The following is an 18,065-nucleotide window of genomic DNA, read 5'->3' as shown; positions in this document are numbered from 1 at the left end:
CCGTGTCACATGCTTCACTAAAAGTCATTATGACAAAAATTCTTCTGAGCCAAGACCTAAGGTCTTCGGAAATTGTCCTACCCCGGGGTTTTATCCCTTTGGGTTTTCCCCGGGAAGGTTTTAACGAGACCACTCTTGACATGCTCTGCTCTATGTAAGCTCCTTCTATTTGAATACAAATTGATCGCTTTCTCTCAAAAAAAAGGTCTTCGGAAATTGTGGATTTGGAGGCATGCTTCTAGGCTATGCTTTGTTGAGTTAATGATATTAATTGGTTCTTCCAAATTCTCTTTGATACTTAATATATATATATATATATATATCTGTATGTACTTAAAAAAATTAGTTTTCTTATTATTATACATAACCACAATAATTATACATAAAAGTTTACCAAACACTTTGACAGTTTTATACTCACAACAGTTTCATTACGCTCAACTACTTTATTTGAAAGTTGATTATTCTCAAGATAAACAATTAAATAAATTTTTTTTGAAAGTACAACAATACTAAACTGACACTACGGCTAACTCAAAGCCATTAGGTCATATTATTCAAACAGAGAATATATAAAGCACAGCTAGTTCTTTCTCATAATCCAACTCATAGGCTCATACTCGTGCCGGATCAATCAAATACGAAGCGATGCAATCGTTCATCACTTTTCCACCATGCGTGTAGGCATCACATTTTTTGTAGAGGAGATCCACCACTCTTGTTAGATTAACAATACGTTCAAGGATAGGCATCGGCATAGAAGTTGGTCTAAGGAACTCCTCGTTGATATCTTTCCACGAATCCACAATTTGTTTGTTGAAGACATCAATTATCTCTTGCTCATCTGAGACCCCATATTGCTTCATGTAACAATCAATAGCACAAGCAACATGGCCCCTCCCTTTTTCAAACTGCAAAAATGGAATCCAGAATCCCAAACAAGAATCTAAGTGATGAAATAGTTATGAATTTTGAGAGACCTAAGTTACGTAATAGTTAAAGCACAATTTACTGTAGTTTCTGTGTACCTTGCTCGAAACGATGTCATCCATGAGCCTAGCATGATATTGGAAGCTCTAAGAATTTTAGGGTCATTGAACAACCACTCAAAGGACTCCTTGGTTACAGTATCTCCCATGCCAACTAAAGTTGTAGTTGAAACTCCGAAGATACCAGCAGAAGTTGCAGCAACACGCATATACTTCTCCATGCTTGGGATGCATCCTTCATGGAACCATTTGGCCTCATCAAAGTAAGCTTTGGCAGTAGCTTTCCACTGCATATGTGGGACATAAATATTATGTAAATTAATTAAAATAGTGAAAATTAATAAGCGGTGTGTTTCTTTAATTAATTAACATGCAGCTGCTTTTGCATAGTGAGCTCGGTATGCTCTTCCTTCCTTCACCATCTCCTCCTCAATTTCATTGAAAACATCCAAAAGCGCATGGAAGAATATTTGCATGTAATCTGGCAGTCCATCCATGCAATTGGCATGCCATCTGTAAATTGCATACACCATATTCATCTGAAGCATATAAACAAAACAATTTTTTTAAATACATAATTTAGTAAATTTGGCTTACACCCTTTAAATTCAATTTGCCATACCTAAAACCCTTCACTTTTTGTTCCTATAAATAATACCCAATTTGTATAAGTAAAAACCCATGACTAGGATCCAACTCAGCAAGTTACCTAATTAAGCATAAAATCTGATTTATTGTACTTTTCAGATTCCAAAAATACCCCCAACTAAGCCATTATTGCATTTTGTATATTAATGTAGGAATCAATATGGAAACAGTTTTTAATTGGATTGTATATAATGACAGATGTTGAATTTGGAAATATCTCCAAATGGTTGTAATAGATGTAGGAATTAATTTTGGAACATTTTAAAAAAAAATTAACAATAAATTCAAATTTGGGTAATTGGTTTGTTTAATAAAATGTTTATGTTATTTTCTTTTTATGAATTATACATGACTAATAATCCACTTTATAATTGTTTATGAATAAAACTGTACATACTAATTATGTTGAAAAAATAATGTACCTATTTGTTTTATGAAAAATATAATTTACCTAGTATGAAAAGTGTACATAATTATCTATTCCAATATACCTACATTAATTTTAATGTACTTACAATTAGGATTTAGGTATTATATGTCATCCAATGTACCTACCATTTGAATAATATACATACTACGAATAAAGTACCTATTATTTATCTAAATAATGTACCTATTTTCTACTATAAATAATATAGCTTTTTTGCTCTGAATAAAGTACCTATTATTTATTTTATCAAACGTAATTTTTTTAAATGAACCTATTTTCTCTCTCCAAATAACTTACCAATTTTTTCCTCTAATAATGTACCTATCTTTCCTCTTCAAATAATGTACCTATATTTTATATAAATTATTGTGTACCTATTTTTAATTATGAAAAATATCACATAATTACGATGTGACTTTTTTTTGGGTAAATAATATACCTATATTTTATATGTATATATTTATATTATATTTTCATAGGTACATTATTGGATATGTAATTTACAGATTTTTTTGTTTGCAATTTTAGGGGGCGAGATGTGAGAGGGAATGACAACTAAAAGAAATGGGGTGATTGATATGCTATTAATAGGGAGTATATTAATTACAATTATGGCAGTTAATGAAATGCTTGAAATAAATTATAAATAAAATATGAAGTTTAGTGGCAACGATGTAAAAACATAGAAATACTATGACCTCTTATATCCTACTGGTCATTTAAATTTGAATTTGGGTTTTCAACGTAGTTATATAGATAGATGGGTTTGTGTCTAGGGGATATCAGTTGTATGGGCTTATATTGGAGTCTCTCTAAATAATTTCAAACCTTTGATGAATTGCTTCGGTAAAGATCTCAAGTTCTTCAAATGTACCGAATGCGTCATAGATATCATCCATTACAGACATCAGGGCAATAATTTTTGTGAGAAATTTTCTTCCAACAAGGTATTGGGGCTCAAAATAGACCCCCAAAATCCAGCAGTATAACTCCACAATTCTGTTTCTTGCAAAAGGCAGCTTCCTTCCAAAGTCTAGTTGTTTCCACCACCTAATTGACGGCATTAATTAGTGAATTACTAACTAAATTACAGTCGGTGTTCGTAATTAATCTCACATAATTAAAAGATAACCCACCTAATAATCTCACTGAGCTCCTGTTTGTGCAAAGACTGAACAAGATTGAAGTCTGACTTGGCAAGTTTTAATAGAGCTTCATTATGTGAAGCTTCATCCTGGTAGGTTGACATCTACCGATGGACACAACCTCTCGAGACCCTTTCGCAGCGGTCTCTCTAAGGCTTGAAGTATTTGTTCTGCCATTCGATAGCTTACATGGGTTGTTGCCGACTAGAGATGTTTGGTGGTGAAAACAAGAGCTTCTTCTAGTATATCTTCTCCATGCACCCTCAGATGAGTGGCTTCATAGAAGCTTAGCATGCCCGGCATATCAGCAATTAAGCTTTCCTTGAAGCCTCCATTTTTAATATCTTTGAACTTGTTGAATATTCCTGCTTGATTAATTGCAGCAAATGGACACATAAGAAATAATTTTGGCCAAATTCAATCTCCTTAAATTAATTTATCTAATAATTTAGCTTACTGCAAGAAACATTGTGTCCATGTTGTCTTAGTAGCCGAAAACCAAGAGAAACATTGTATAGATCACCATCACCATCATCATCATCATGGAAATGATTTGCAGCATATATATGTTGCAGTGCTTCTTCTATTTCCTTCTCAAAGTGGTACGCCACACCTAGGCGCTGGATTGCATCAATTAGCTTCATCTGATTTGAAAAATCATCTGCACTGGTTGTGAACACTTCCCTCCTCACTGCTAGTTTCAGTTCTTCAACTTCTTGTTGCTTATGGGCGTAAGTTATCTGCATCCACAAAATTGAACGAGCAAAATACATGTCAAATTTCTTTTGAAACAAAACATAGAGAAACATGCATTTAGTTATTGAAACAATCTGTATGATATATAAATTACAATGTCTTTTGAATCATAATTCATAAACTGATCACCCCAAATGCTCGGGTGGTAATTTGCTGTCTGTCGAACAATTTGATCAGCCTTAGAATTTTGTGATTGAGCTGTTGAACCAGCTTCTAGAGCCATGATTTGTACTTGTGTAAAAATGTCAGATCTTTTTTGCTCTGCAAGTATGGAAAATATTGTTCATATACTCATGTATATATAGGGAAGGGATGGAACTATTGGCTTACAGCACAAATGCAGAATGAGTAACTTCTTTTTGTGGGATATCTTTTGTAATCTCAAGTGACCCTCGACCGACCAGATTTGCAGCATATGTTTATCGTTTGTCCCTTTGCAGCATATATATATGCATCCATGTTTTGAGCGTGTGGGAAACATGAATTTAATTTTTTCACAAATGTCACCACTGTATGTTGAGAGTGTTTGTCCCACATTGAAAAGTTAAGAGACCTAGACTCGGTTTATAAGGTGTTGAGCTACTCCCTCCATTGCCAATTGGTTTTGGGGTGGAACCTCAAAACCAAAGATAAATTTGTCTTTAAAATTTTAATTATAAGGTGAGTTAGAAAATAAGACATCAGTGAAAATAGCAGCACTTGATTTAACCAATCTTATAACACATTAATTATTGCATTAAATATACATCAGGCAAGCTTTAAATGTCAAATATTTGCATAACTATTATGTATGTCATGTAACATACACTGATGATTATTGTAGGTGAGCATCTCCAAGGGCACGTTTGGATGAGGGAAATAAACTTGAGATTTTGACAAAAGTCTGAATTTCTAAATTGACATGAACCAATTCCCATCTATGGATAAAAAAAATACAAATTTATAAATAAACCCAATCCTAGACATGTATTTATAAAAAAACCCAAGCACTATTTAAACATAGAAACACACCCAAAATCAACCCCAAAGTCAACTTTTTGGGTGTGTTTATAAATGGGTTTTGAGTGTGTATAATGATGGGTTTTGGGTGTGTTTATAAAGTGTTTTGGGTGTTGGGTTTTTTTATAATTTCAACCTCCATTTTGGGTGTTTTAGTGAAACTCCCTTAAAAAAACATAGAAATTTAGAAATTCCGCGTGGAAAAAAAAAGGACTTTTGAGATCATAAATCCCAACTTTAAATTCTACCTAAAAGTCGTACCTATTTTCTATAAATTATTGTGTACCTATTTTTAATTCATGAAAAATGTACGCAAAATTTCAATTACAAAGAAACTGACCTAGTTTTTTTTATAATTGTTTTGGTAAATAATATACCTATATTTTTATACGTATATATTTATATTTATATTTTTCATATTACATTATTGGATATGTAATTTACATTTTTTTTTTGGTTTTCAATTTTAGGGGGCGATATGTTAGAGGGAAGGGCAACCAAAAGAAATGGGGTGATTGATATGCAATAGGGAGTTTTAATTACAATTATGGTAGTTAATGAAATGTTTGAAATAAATTATAAATAAAGTTTGATGGCAACAATATAAAAACATAGGAATATTATGACCTCTTATATAGTACTGGTTATTTAAGTTTAAAATTGGGTTTTACACATAGATTTATAGAATGATGGGTATATATCTAGAAGATAGAAATTATAGGAACCTATATTGGACAAGCCTTTTTTTATTATTTTAAAATTATTATTTTATAGATAAAAATCAGACGGCAGTTATTAGTATTGTTTTCGATATGCTTCGAGCTTTGCTATGAAACTATGAAACGCATTGATGGTAGACTAATGTATATATAGGCAAGGGTTGGGATATAAGATTATTGTAAAGCAAGAATAGAATCGTGCATAGCAGAAGATAGATTCAAATCAACCATATAATAATTTTCAAAGCAATAATTTCCATGGCTAGGGGCACTTTCACTTTTATGAGTGTTGGGATATATATTATATTTTCCTTGTAATGTTTTTCTCATGTAACATATGTTTAGCGTTTAGCGTTTGCCATTTTGCCATTTTGCCTCTTTTAAAGCTAGCATAGTGGTGAACCGATGATGATGGTACTTTCCTCTGCAATACATGAGTTAAATCAATATAATAACAAGCTACATCCGCCATGCATCCACATGTTTTTAATGTGAGAGACATGCGTTACCCTATATTGCAGTAATTCTAGTTAGATATGGTTGATGTGATCTTGTACGACTTATGAAAAGCTAGATATGGTTGATGTGATCTTGTACGACTTATGATTCATAAGTAAAGTTTTATTCTATTGGGTTTTCTTTGGGAATGTTTTAACGAGCCCACTAAAGAACATACCGTATTTGATGTAACTTGTTTGGTGGTAATGGAATTTTGATCTTCCTCTAAAATAAACGTAACAAGTTAACACATGTAGCATTTGTTATATTCTAAATTTCTCTCTTTAATTTTCACTTCAAAATTAGATTTTGAGGGAAACTTATTGTGGGTGGATTTTGTTATTTAACATTGCCAATGGAGGAGGTGGCAGCCCCTTTTAATAATTTTTTTTAATGTTTATACAAACGACATTCTTCTTTAATCCAATCTAAACTCAAGGAGGGGGAACACATTTATTGTTATCAAGTTTTTTCATATAAATTTTTTTTGGTAGCTGCAATCAGGGGCCGAAGCAAGTTGGGACAAGAGGGGTAGTACGACCGAATGCCAGAAATTTGGTTGTGGACTCCATGAACGACCTCTTGGACAACAGCTGAAAGACCTCTTATGTGCACACCAGTGCTCGATGAAAGTCGACCATTTGCCTTGCTATCTTTGCGCGGTGAGCATCATTTCTTTAAAAGCGAGCCTTGCCAAAGACAACGTTTGGTCCAAGGCTCGATCAATTTTTAATTGATCGGCCTCAAAATGCGTCGTTTTGGGTCAGGTTAAAAAAAGATAAAAAAAGATCAACACTTACCCGACTCTGCATAGCACCTCCAAACCCTTTTCATTCCCAATTTCACATCTCTTCTCACCTTCTCAAACCCTAACCTCCCAACCTCCAACAACCTCCACCACAACTCTTTACCGATGCCGATCACCACCACCTTGTGCCGCCATCCACTGCCCTTTTTTTCAATTACAAGTGAGCAAAATTGATATTTATAAATTTATAGTGATAATATTTATTGTGGATATTGATATTTTTTTATGGCATGAAATTTATGGATATGATAATGTAGATTGATTGATAATGTGGATTGATTGAGTATATTGGATATTGATTGATATGATAATTTGGTATATTGAATATTGATAGTGGGTTAATGAAATTTTTATATTCATATGATAATTTGGATAAAATTAATGATTGATTGAATTAATTGATGTGTAGAGATTTATGGAATGATTCTTGAAAAGAAAATTATCTATGGATAGTCCTTCTCCGTCTAATTCGGGTAGTTCAAATACAAGACCAATTGAAGTAGATGAGATATTGGCTAAGCTTCAGGTATACCTTGGACTAAGAACTCAAATAATGGATTATAGTCCTAATATTCGAGATGAAATTCGAAGAGAATATCTACAAAAAGGACCTTGTCAACCTAGAAGTCATAGATTCCCACAAACTAATAAATCAGGAATTAATAGATGCTTTATTACTCAATAGTTCAATGAGTTGATTGGTTGGAATATAGTATAGCTAAAGATGCTGCGTTTTGTCTTCATTGTGGTGGATGAAGCACGTAAAAGATACATAGTTTTCAATAATGGTGGATGAAACACGTGATGTTTCAATAAAGGAGCAAATGATGATGGTGTTGTTATGTGAATAACAAAGGACAAATAATTGAAAGGTTTGTGGGGGGTTCAACATGTAACCGACACTACTTCAAGTGCACTAAAGGAAGCCATTGATGAATTTTTTTCTTCCGAGAATTTGAGCTTTTCCATACAAGAACAATGTTATGATGGAGCTAGTAATATGAGAAGTGAGTTCAATAGCCTAAAACAAAGATTTTGAGAGAACAACCTTGTGCATTTTATGTTCATTGCTTTGCTTATCAATTTCAACTAGCTCTTGTTGCTGTAGCTTGATTCCTTGAAAGGTTTTTAGGTTTTAGACATAAATTTTTTTTCACTTTTGGGAAAAGCGAAAGCTTTTTCAAAAAAGACAAAAAAACCGCTCAACTTTCAAATCAAAGATGCAAATGTATTGGATTCCTTAGGAAATCTAAAAATAAATAAGGGCATTTTTGTCCATTTTTGCTTCTTTTAAAGTTTTTCTCTCTCCTTTTGCTTTTTCTAAAATGTCCCTTGTTTGAATGATAATTTGATTGTTTATATTGAGATAGATGTTTTTGCTTGTATTGATAACGAAACTGTAATGAGTGGACAATTGTTACTTATATTATTAGTTTTGTCATGAATTATGAATTGAAGTACTATCTTTCTAATTTTTTCAATGTTATTTTCTTCGTAGAAATTTTTTAGAACTTTTACACTGTGACCCCTTGGCCACATAATCTTGAATCTACCACTGGCTGCAACAATTAATTTCATTAATAAAAGAAAAATACAAGAACATAGCCCTACAAAGGGCTCTTTCAAATAATAGAAAGATACAAATAGTACTCTTAAATTTAATTGTTCCTTTTATTTAGTCTCACACAGGAATATGACTAGTGATTAGATTTTTTTAAAATATGGGTAGGGATATAAGAATTTGGGTGGCATTGGCATAACCAAATTAATTTACAGATATTGAATTTAAAAGAATTCAAAGTTGTAAAACTTGTAGAAGGTGAGCACAAAAGGAAGAAGACGAAGAAGAAAAGTGGACTCCTTTTAAGACCATTGCTGTTGCTGACAGAGAGCCATATAAAAAGAATAAAATAATAATAGAGATTTATAATAAAATACCCCAAAATAAAATAATAACAATACTGTCGGTAGCCTTCAACTGATCATGTCCATTCCTTTCCATTTCCCTTCCGGTTTTACTTGGTCTTCGGTGTTGTTCCATGGGCTTCGGCGCGAAACAAAGAAAGAAAGACCAACGACATCAACTGACAAACACAAATTGATTAAAGTCGAAAAACAAACAGTAACAGTGTCAGTACTGATGTGATATGAAATCCCTTGGTCATGCTTTGTTGGCTGCTGCTCTCTTTGTGGGTTCGGAATTGACGGAATTGGTGAATTTTGGGTGGCTGTTTGTCTTGACGTGTCTCTCTTTTGGTGGGTAGATTTGTAGATCTTTTGTGTGCAGCTGTGCTGGTTTGTGTGCCAGGCTGTAGTGAATTTTATGCATTTTTGTGTTTTTGAGTTCACTTTGGAGCATGAATAATCTTGTATTTCATGTTGAGAAGCCGGACACCATTTTACTTGTTTAAAATAATAATAAAAAAAAACAAATAAAATTCTGTTTTTTTATAAAGAATAAAATTATGATATTTGTTTTTTGCTTCCCAAGATTAATCTTAGTTGGTCGAAACATTGCTAAAGGAGCTAAGCTTGCTCTATATAATTCTAGGTTTTTCAAGAACCAAGTAAAACAATAATTAAAAAATAATATACACACACACATATATATATATATATATATATACAGTCCTCTTCAGTTGAGAAATTCCCGAATAGTGTTATTTGAGGATGAGGTCTTTCAACCGTTGGATATGTTTTAATGATCTTGTGTGGTTGAGATTGTTTTACATCTTTTAACAAGTTTTTTGCCAAATAACCCGACACATCCAATGCTGGAGAAAACCTAAGGCACGCAGGCTCTCAAATGGTAAACGAAGGAAGAGGAAGAGCCCCTTGCAAGCCTAAGAGAAAACCCACTCTCTCGAGATGAAGAGATGACCCACCATTTCCAACTGAGCTTGCGAGATTTCTATTTCTATAAGGTATCCACTGTCATGGATTTTTTTTCCTTCTGAAATTTGGGTTGTGGTCGTCAATTTGGAGATGTACGAGGGTTTTTCGATCTGGGTTTGTAGATTTTTGGGTTTTTTAAAATCTGAGTTGAGATTAATCTCCAGATTTAATATGGGTTTGGAAAAATTCATGTGAATTATTATTGTTGTGTTGTTCTGGTATCTGACATGGGTTTTTTTAAAATCGATTTGAAGATTTCTGCTTAAAGTTGAGACTACATCTTCAGATTATATCTTTTTTAATTCTAAAATAAATTTAATATTTTTAAAAAAAATTGCATTTCGATAACATTTAATATCGTTCAATTCCGTTGTATGAGAGAGACCAGTTTGGTTTATATATGGTGGCATCTAAAATTTGATTGGCAATAATTGAAGACGACAAACGGTATCCAACCTTGTGATCCCTGCTATGAGGTTGCATCATTTCACGGTACCCAACCATTGACCTGCCTTTTTTTAATGGAGTTCACAGTTTGCAACATAGAAAATGAAACAAAGGATCATCCAGAATGTATAAAAAATATATTCCACATAAAAAATATTTGGATCCATAATAATGGGTTAGCGTGCAATAAATAATGTATACAAAATTACAGGTAGACTACAAATAAGGAAAACATAAAATATAAAAACATAAGCTATTGTAATTATTTTACGGAAGTGTTGGTTTATTTGTAGCATGCGTGTGGTAAGCAGGGGCGGAGCCACAGTGGAACCAGTGTGGTCCCGGGCCCTCATTCACGATTTTATATATTTTAAAAGTAATATACTGTTTATGTATTTCTATATGTATATTATTTCAAATATTTTACGTTTTGATATGTACCTACATGTGTTGTGGCGGATCTATTAAGGCCTGAATGTGGTCTTTAAATTGCTCATTTGCTCAGTTGGTGGTGGTGGTGCCTCAGGTGTCTAATTACCTTATTTCCATTTTCGCATTTAAGTTAATGTCTTTATCTTTTTACTTTCATTTATTTTTATATTACTCCATTTACTTAAGTTTACAATGTAAATAAGGAAGTATCCCTATTTGGATTCAAATAAAAATACTAGAAAATCAAATTCCCACCAAATCAAAATATTTTAGTGCAAAATACGATTTAGGCTAAAAATGATGGCTCATTAAGTCAATATATACTTTATATTAAAATCCCATAAAATCAAGTTTTCTTATTTGATGTGTAAGGAATAAAAGCCGCCAAAAATGATATTGAGAAAATAATTATTTCAAAAAACCATTTTTCATACTTAGTCAATATTTTTACATAAGACAATTTTTTTATATATGATATGAATGCATGAAGGGACCTAAGGTTTTTTTTACTTTGTGAAATTTTGATTTTTTTTTCTATTGGGTTTAATGGGGGAAAAAGCTTTAAAGATATTTTCTAAATCGCTACTTTTTGTCTATCTCTTACAATTTTTCTTGCTTAAAATGTATTTGTCTATCCCTTTGTCGAGAACAATTATGATTGCAACCAATAATCAATATATGTTGTGGCTAAAGTTCATTTCCTAAGCATTAAATGCATGTTTCCTTAAGTAAGAGTCTATTTTGAGCCCCAATACTTTGTTGGGAGAAATTTTTTCACAAAAGTGAGGGCCCTGCTATTAATAATGGATGATATCTACAACGCATTCGGTACATGTGAAGAACTCGAGATCTGCATCGAAGAAATTCAAAGGTTTGAATTTTTGAAAACAAAAAATAAAACCCAAACAAAATTTTGGAGTTCACAGTTTGCAACATAGAAAATAAAACAAAGGATCATTCAGAATGTATTAAAAATATATTCCACATAAAAAATATTTGGATCCATAATAATGGGTGCAATATGATGACCAAATACAGAAAAAAAAAAAATAATGTATAAAAAATTACAGGTAGACCAAAAATAAGGAAAACATAAAATATAAAAAACATAAGCTATTGTAATTATTTTACGGAAATGTTGGTTTATTTGTAGCATGCGTGGTAGATATGGCTTTTTTTGTTTTTTTTGTTTTTCAATACTTTGGATGCGTACATGCATTAACATATAATAATGTTAATGGCTCATATCATCATTGTGAGTCGAGCCTATTAGAGAACGGCACATGGTCGTAGTTGGGTTGGGTTACCTTTAATACCAACCCGATCAGACTTGGTACCCTCGGGGGTCGATAAAAGGCCTTCTAACCAAGATCGGCGAGACAAAGGTGAATCGGTGCTCGGCATTTGAACATCGACCCAACCACTGTGGTGTCGTGTTCGACCAGAGGCGCATTAATGATCAACAAGCATGATCAGGCCCCTGTCAAGTTAAACACTCCACCCCTTTGATAAACAGCCTGACAAGTGAGATAGATCAGTTAATGTACATCCCATCCAAGACCAGGTGTCGGCTTACCCTTTGATCACTGAGTGAACATGCTGGTGATGGAGATGGATCATTTAATATACCTCCCATCCAAAATCACATGTCACTTCGTCACACAATCTCTATCAAATAGTATGGTGATCAGAACAAGTCATTTAATATGGTCTAGTCCTACCAAGGGGAAGGAAGAAAATATCCCCTCCTTAAGTATCTTTGTCTTTGCTTCTCCCCTTATAAATACCCCTCACCTATCTCTAGACAAAGGTAATAAAGAATCTCACCTGAAAAACCCTACATCCTTTTCTCCATCTCTAAATGTCTTCTAACTTAACCATAGGAGGGAGCTCAACTGGGACCAACCCTATTTTGCTCCCATTAAACTGTTCGAAGTGTGCAGGTCTTCTCCAAAAGGCATTATCACCAAGAGATCAGGTATAGGCTTCAGGCCATATAGTATACAAGAAGGAAACACGGTTTACATTTGGCACCGTATGTGGGAATTTCTTCACGAACAGAAGTCACATCCCCTCATCCATTTGAGCTTCGACATGAGCAAAACCAAACCATGCTGAAAAATCAGCACCTCGGAGAAAGAAAACCTCATCGGGCACGGTAGGGAGAAAAGCCAGGCGAAAGAAAGAGAGGTGAGGTTTGAACGCCTTTGAAGAATTTGTAGGAAAGATGAACACTGAAGGGTGTAAAGATGTCTGATATCTTAACAACCTCACTTTTCGAGGCGAAATCTGCAAGAGAACCACGCCGGTGTCGACCGGGTGGATGTGCAATAAGACCACTGAGTCGACCGTACCAAGGATACCAACGGAACCTCGTCCATGTTGTGACGGTGAGACATCAAAGTGAGTGGCGACCAGCGCAAGGAACATATTGAAGGAGAAAAAGCACGGCGGAGAGCAACAAGCGTCGGCGGGAAGTTTATACAAAGGAAAGGCCCGGATCGGCTCGAGTAAGCCGAGGATGAAGTCGATGGCATCACCTCCAAACTCGAGACTTGGTCACCGAGATGTTAATAAGTGTGTGGGATCGGCTCGGGCGGTAGATAAATCTAAAATGCCCGAGGACTAGAATTAGCGAAGAGGAAATCCGCCATATACGACCTACTGGACACTAGGGTAGTGGGAGATTCGAAGGCTCAGAAGATCCCTCTAAGCGATGGGATGACCGACACATCGACCATCGGATAACTTCCGTTATGCCACGGAAGGACGTGGCTCAAGCGAGGCAACCAAATGCCGCTTGTTCGACAACGCTCAAAGGCCCGACCACGGTTGGTTCAAACGACTCACCCGAGTCCATCGGCTCCTTATCCGAGCTCAGGAAAGTCTTCTTGGAAAGATACATAATCATTTCTGATTGGCTATAAACTGCGAATGACTTATCCACGGTCAGAAAACGACCTGACGAGAAACTCAAAGACTACATCACTCAATTCAACAACGAGTCGCACGCCGTGAAGGGTGTGATGAGGTGACATCACACAATGCGTTGATGGGTGGACTCTAGGGATGAGACTTATACTTCTCCCTCACCAAGAACCTCCGGGAGACATATAAAGACCTTCTTCACGAAGCCATCGATTACACAAGCCGAGCAGCTGAACCTAGCTAAGAAGGCCACTGCCACGTCGGGCTTGGACACCCACATCCTGTACCAGCCCAAAGAAAAAAAGACCTAATGATTACACCTATAAATACCCATCACCTATCTCTGGACAAAGGTAATAAAGATTCTCACCTAAAAAACTCTACATCCTTTTCTCCATCTCTAAATAGCTTCTAACTTAGCCATTAGAGGGGGCTCAACTAGGACTAACCCCAGTTCGCTCCTATTATGATAACTATTCGAAGTGTGCAAGTCTTCTCCAGAAGGCATTATCACCAAGAGATCAAGTATAGGCCCAGGCCTCTATCTAGGTTCAGGCCATACAGTATACAAGAAGGAGACATACAAATAAGATTGACTGAAATTAGGTCATAAAATTATGGTAGTTATGCGTTTTTCGCGTCCCTTTTTAATTATATCCTTTAAATAAATAAATAAAACACAAAGTGAGAGTTTATTAGAAAATCCCTTCCTGGGAAGCCAAACACTGGACATTTCAACAACTGAATCGTCAGTGAGACCATAAGCAATTCCACACTTTAATAGATACATATTTATATCAATACCATTATTTCAATTTTTGATTACGAAATAATAGTGTAAGATCTGATAATTTCTTATTTATTGTGAATAAACGAGATCTAATTTGGATACACCAACACAATATTAGCCCAAATATGGAATAGCAAAAACTTTAAGAGGATATACTCTGCGAACGCTTGCCCCAGTAGATTCAGTCATGTCTAAGTCCTCCCCTCTTGCGCCATCGGGCAGCGCCCAGTCGAACTTGTGCACTAAATTTGCCAAAGCAATCTCTTGGACAGCCATGGCAAACTGAATTCCTGGGCAAACTCTTCTGCCAGCCCCAAATGGAATGTAGTGGAAGTAATTGCCTTTATAATCTATTACACTGTCCAAGAACCTTTCTGGCTCGAACTCCTCTGGCTTGTTGTATGACTTGGGATCTCTTCCAATTTGCCATGCATTCACTATAACTTGTGTGTTGGCTTTAATATCGTAGCCATTTATTTGTGCATCTTGGGTCGATAGCCTGGGCAATAGCAATGGAATTGGAGGATGTAGGCGAAGAGTCTCCTTGATAACTGCCTTCAAGTAGTGCATTCCAACCTAATCATCCTCTCTAATTACGTCTGTTTTCTTGCCCACTATCCCCCGTACCTCATTCTGCAATTTTTCCATGAGTCTTGGATGCCTTAAAAGCTCGGACATTGTCCACTCTAGGAGTGTAAATGAGGTATCAGTGCCACCAACAAACACATCCTACAAGAATTTTAATGGTAAAAATCGATTAAAAATTAATGGAAAATTATATATAAACCCCAAAGAATTGGGGTTAGGATGTTATCTATATATTTATCTATATATATAAAAAGGTAGAAGGCTTTAAAAGTGAAACATTCAAAAATCCTGAAAAAACTCATGCTTCAAAGAATTTTTTTTATTTTTATACAAGCGATCTACTCTAAATTACGAGGAGGGAGATTGAACTCAGTGCAGAATGGGAGCACATCTGCTCTAGCCAACTTGGCTAAGCCCATATATGCTTTTCAAAGAAATATTAGAAAACCACAATCTAATATAAGTTGAATTTTTAAACAGCTAAAATTTCTAAAATACCCATGTCAAGTAAACAAGTTAATGGTGTTATCAAAGAAATTGACAGAATGAGGGAACATTGGACCCGTAATGAAAGCACAGGGGGCACATTGACTCAGTTGAAATTGTAGGGGCAAATTGAGATTTTGGGTACAACATAAGAGGCATATCAATATTTAAACCTAAAAAATACCAAGTTAGTCCAAAATGTTTGACTTATATTAGTTTTTTACAAAATATTTTCTTTTTAATATTACTAGTCTCTTGTCCCACAACACATCTTTTTCTTTGTGTTTCTTGGCTGGCCAGCACAAGTTTGAAAATAAAAAATTTCAGATATGGTTCAATTTTGGTTAGACTTATTTATTTATTTAGATATGATCACATAACAAGCATAATGTAACATCATTCTTTGAACAAACTGAGTAATTCTAGCATTACTATGGTGAAAAAGATAAGACAATCCAACACCACCATGCATGTAACACAGAGAGAGAGAGAGAGAGAGAGAGAGAGGGAGAGTAAATTACCAAGATGACAGCCTTTATGCTAACTCTATCAATAGGAGAGTCAGCCTGAAGGCAAAGCAGAACGTCCACAAGATCCTTTTGGTCCTCATTCTTGGCAACACCATCAAATTCATCCATATGCTCTTGAACAACTATTTCTAAAAACTCATCGAACCGTTTAGCCAGATCGTCAAACTTGGCGTCCAAACCATTGAGACGGGCGATCCAGGCAAGCCATGGGATATAGTCTCCAATATGGATACGCGACACCACCAACGTCAGCTCCCCGGCAAGCTTCTTAAACGTCCTCCCACGTTCCCCGCCATCGCTGTACTTCCTCCCAAGAGCCACTCTACAGATAACATCATTCGTAAGCGTCTCGAGCATTTCACTTAAATTAAACGCTGATGATACTGAGGAGGGGGATGAGGAGCAGTGCTTAGTTATATTGTCGATCATGGATTTAGTTTCCTCTTCTCTTACGGCACGAAAAGAACGAACCCTTGTGTTGCTAAGGAGATTTAAGACGCATATACTTTTCATCTGCCTCCAATACTCACCATAAGGAGCCGAGACCACGTCTTTGAAGTTGTAGCAAACCATCTTGAAGAAGGTGTTCTTGGGTCTGTTGGCGAATGTGATGTCATGGGTTTTCATGATCTCGCGGGCAGTCTCATCTGAGGAGACCACAAGGACCGGCACACTTCCGAAATGGAGGAGCATGAGCGGCCCGTGGCGTTGAGCTAGGGTTTGAAGAGAGCGCTGAAGGGGCTGGCCTAGTTGGTGAAGGTTTCCAATGATAGGGAGCTTTGGAGGAGAAGGTGGTGATGAGTTTGCGGTAGTGGAGAACCATTTGTATATAAGGATGAGGAAAATTGCAAGAAGTGCTAAATACTTGAAGGAAAAAGGTTGCAACAAGCTTGAGAAGGTTTCATTCTGGAGATTTAACATCTTCTTCCACTTCTTAATTATTTAGGTGGTCTTGTGTTTGTGCTTGACAAATAAAAAGTTTGTAGGGTGCTCCATATATAAGATCACCCCGGACCTTTTGGATGAAAATATCAGGTGAACACTTATTAAAAAAATGATAAATTAATGATTTATTTATTTATTCTGTGTGCAGGAACTAATAATAATGATTGGATAATAAAAACCTATGGTGTAGGTAATGGTGGTATAGGTAAGGTTGTAGGTAAGGATTGGATCTCAATACCTCCCTTTGGATTCAAATAAGTGTTGGATCATGGGATCATACATCAGAAAATCTTTTACTTGGAGCATTGCATTAGAGAGAGAGATATATATATATATGTTTTTATTTTTATTTTAATATCTGTCAAATATTATTTCTTAACATTTAATTATATCTAAGCAAAAAAGTAGACCGTGTTTTTGTCATGTCATCATTTAACAGAAAACCAAACGGTCAAACTGACGAAAAGTGTACATTGGTTGAATTTTAAAGCGTTAGGCGTAAATTGACAAAATTGAAGCTCGTGACCGATTTCAGAGGGTAAAATGATGTTATTAAAAAAAAAAAAAAAAAAAAGTAAACATAAAAAAATAAAAAAATGCACAAAACTCAAAAGACTTGGGATTGTTGTGATTAAAAAATAAGTAGCTTCAAAAAAATGTCATGAGAATTGGACTTATCCTGAATTTTCTAAAAATATTAAGATAAGGGCTGGTGGCCTTCAATAATTGGTGTCTTCTAGTGATATGCATTTTGTTCGTAGCAAACACTTGTTTGAATTTATAAATGTCTGCAGCCAATCAAACCCTCTCAAAATATTGGTTACAGCTCCTACTCTTTAATTATTGCTTTTAGTTTTCTCTTTCTTTCCATTATTTTAATTCTTTGTTTCCCGGCTGCTTCCTAGATTGAAGAAGCCTTTCATCGCCCCCAAGGAGTAAGTTTCTGGTAGGTTGCCTCGGATGTGGCCTGATTTGCAGTTTTTTTTTTTGGTCAAGGCCTGATTTGCAGTTAAGCATAAGCTTTTGATCAAG

General features: G+C 35.1%; 2 pseudogenes across 2 annotated transcripts; both read right to left on the bottom strand.

Moving 5' to 3' along the window:
• Window positions 1-338: 338 nt before the first annotated feature.
• LOC148918856 ((-)-alpha-pinene synthase-like) lies at window positions 339-4,296 on the bottom strand (annotated as a pseudogene). The gene is made up of 7 exons (XR_016124918.1): window positions 4,063-4,296; window positions 3,670-3,952; window positions 3,204-3,577; window positions 2,896-3,117; window positions 1,364-1,502; window positions 1,029-1,276; window positions 339-911 (listed from the first exon to the last, which is right to left on the bottom strand). The product of XR_016124918.1 is annotated as a (-)-alpha-pinene synthase-like (transcript).
• A 10,231-nt stretch (window positions 4,297-14,527) lies between these two features.
• Window positions 14,528-17,088, bottom strand: LOC103342535 (cytochrome P450 736A117-like; annotated as a pseudogene). Its single transcript, XR_016124915.1, has 2 exons — window positions 16,080-17,088; window positions 14,528-15,213 (listed from the first exon to the last, which is right to left on the bottom strand). The product of XR_016124915.1 is annotated as a cytochrome P450 736A117-like (transcript).
• Window positions 17,089-18,065: the final 977 nt, after the last annotated feature.

The sequence above is a fragment of the Prunus mume genome, linkage group LG3 (genome assembly GCF_029339155.1).
Source record: "Prunus mume cultivar Tortuosa linkage group LG3, ASM2933915v1, whole genome shotgun sequence".
NCBI classification, from domain to species: Eukaryota; Viridiplantae; Streptophyta; class Magnoliopsida; order Rosales; family Rosaceae; genus Prunus; species Prunus mume.
Note: the sequence above shows the minus strand (reverse complement) of the source record. Positions and strands in the feature narration are given on the sequence as shown.